This window comes from Gracilinanus agilis, chromosome 2 (assembly GCF_016433145.1).
Source record: "Gracilinanus agilis isolate LMUSP501 chromosome 2, AgileGrace, whole genome shotgun sequence".
Taxonomy (NCBI): Eukaryota; Metazoa; Chordata; class Mammalia; order Didelphimorphia; family Didelphidae; genus Gracilinanus; species Gracilinanus agilis.
In genome coordinates, this window is record NC_058131.1 from 265,348,412 (window position 1) to 265,351,380 (window position 2,969).

Sequence of the window (2,969 nt, forward strand, 5' to 3'; positions counted from 1 at the left end):
CTCTGCCATGAGCTGTGTGAAGAAAAGTATAGTATTTGGAACAATAGTGAAAATAATGCTGTTTTATCTTGGTAAGAACACATCTAGAATACTGGATACTAACCCTTTTTTAAAAACCATTACTTTCCTTGGAATTACTTTTCTTGGAATCAATAACATATGTTTGTTCTAAGGCAGAAGAGCAGTAAGGACTAGGCACTGGGGGTTAGGTGACTTGCCCAGAGTCACACGGCTAGAAAGTATCTGAGGTCAGATTCAAGTCCAGGAACTCCTATCTCCAAGTCTGGCTCTCTATCCACTAAGCCATCTAACTGCCTGGGATATTGCTTTTGACAGAAGACATTAAGAAGGAAAATAGCCACATAAACTTACAGCTTTCTGCCAGGATATAAAATGATAATACTAGGAATGGATGAAGAAATCGGGACTATCTAGCCTGCATTAGAGAAGAAATAATAGCTATAACTATAATAGCTAATAACATTTATGTAGTACCTAAGTGATCAAAGAGCATATTATACTATCTCACTTGATTATCACAAAATCCCTGTAAAATAGGTGCTATAATTATCATCATTCTGCAGGTGAGGAAACTGAGGTTTACAGGAATGAAATGAGTTGCCCAGAATCATACAACTAGTATGGGAGGTGGGAGACAGAATTTCAACTCAGCTCTTCCTGGCTCCATATCTAGCCTTCTATCCATTCATTATTTCACCTACCTGCCAAATGAGCAAAATGTTTTTTGTCTTTAAATATATTATGATCTGTCCTGAGGAAGATAGTTCACTTGCCAAATCTTTAAAGTTCTGACTATATAAGATCTCTTCCATCTGTCCCTTTTCCCCTATTTTTACAGCTACCTTAATTGTAATAGTCTCCTAATTGATTTCCCATCTTCCAGTTTCTTTCCTCTTCAAGTCATCCTCTACATAGCTTCTAAACCAATATTTCTAAAGCACAAGTCTGACTATGTCACTCTTTCAGCTTTATCCAGCCCTCATCTATATCTGAAGTGATGTTGGTAGAAAAAGTGGCAAAGAGTAGTGAGAATCACACAGTGTTTTAAACCCTCTACAAATTTTAACTAAGCTCTTGTCAGTGCCTAATGACCAGTAAAGGGGAACACTAAAAGAAGAACCAAATCATAGACATTTGGACATTCTCATTTTAAACAAAACCAGAAGAAAGAAGAAAGTTATAACAAAATGGAAGGCTGGTTCACAGGTTTTCCTTAAAGAAATAAATAAAGCAGATGGTGAAGTTGTTGGGGTTTTTCCTGCACCAAAAGTGAATAAGAAATATCACTTCTTGGGATATTTGATTATCTTGAATTGCAGTGCTCAACTTAGGTATTTGCAAAAAGATGACCATGAAAATAAAATAATTAGACCAACTTGTATGCCAATATCTGCTACAGAGGATGACTCAGTAGAGAAATTCTACAAAAAATTCAATGATTACCTTCCAAATTAAATTACAATACATTTGGATAGTGTTACTTCAATGTAAAGGTGAAAGTAGTTGAGAAATATATTGGAAAATATGGATTAAGAATAAGGAATGAGAGAGGCCAAAGATTTATAGATGCTTGGTCTGTTATTTCCCTGACCTGCAGCTTGGTCATCTTCCTTTAAATCATACTCTAGTCCAGTCATTCCTTCACTGAGCTATCAAACTGATCTTCTTTAGGCATAGTTATGTCCATATCTTCCCTCTATTCAATCAACTCCAAGCACTCCCTATTATCCCCTACATAAAATATAAATTCCTCTGTCTGTATTTTTTAAACCCTTAGCTTCTGTCTTGGAATTAATACTAATATGGGTTCCAAGGTAGAAGAGCAGTAAGGGCTAGGTAAATGGAGTGACTTGCCCAGGACCACACAGCTAGGGTGAATTTGAAGCCATATTTGAACCCAGCTCTTCTCTACTCCAGGTCTGGCTTTCTATATACTGAGCCACCCAGCTATCATGGATCACATAAGCATGTAAAAATATTCTAAATGAAATTTAAAAAATAAAATAAAATAAAATGTTTTCCATTAATTTCACTGACACTCTCTTTATATGATTTCTTAGAACCAGAAAACAAAGTGAAAATAGAAAAAACTTATTGTCTACTTCCTAAAACTTCAATGAAAACACATAATAATTTCATAGTGAAAATCCAGAGTTTAAAAATCAAAGTGATAGTGCTGCAAATAGATAGAAAGAGTTTAAGTACCAAGGAATTACATCCAGGATCACACAAGATTTAGTAGTTACTACTATATATCATCAGAGAACTTGGAATCTGGTCATCTAAAAGGTAAAATATGTAGGTTTACAACCAAGAATAACTTGCCAAGAAAAACTAAATATTTTAGGGGAGGGAAGGAAATGGGCTTTTAAGGAAATATAGGACTCTGGTAAAAAACACATTAAAATACAAATGCAAGAGTAAAGAGAAACATAAAGTAATACAAGTGAACAGTTGGGAAAGACTCTATAAGGATGAAGTGTTTGCATTCTAGTAGGGAATAAAGGTAGTACAAGCATTCCCTAAGAACCATGGTGTCAGCTTGGAACACAAAGGAAGTCAAATAAGATGGAGGGCCTGGAAAAGAATAAAAGAAAAGACAAGGATAAAGAGGTATACTAGGAAAGCAAAAGGGGCAGAATAGGAGTGGAAATTATCTCACATAATTAATATGGGATGAAGGTAAAAGCCTATATAAACAAGAAAAGAGGAAAAGGGTGGAGGGAGTAGATGTCATTGGAATCTCATTTTGACTCAATGCAGAATGAAATAAGCAGAACCAAAAGGACAATTTATAATATAATAATATTATTAAATGAAAAATTTTGAAAGTCTTAAGATTTCTGAGCAATGCAGTGATCAATAGTAATCCCACAAGACTAATGATTTAGAATCCTGCATCCCTCTTACATAGTTGGTAGACTATGTATGGAGAATAGAATACACTT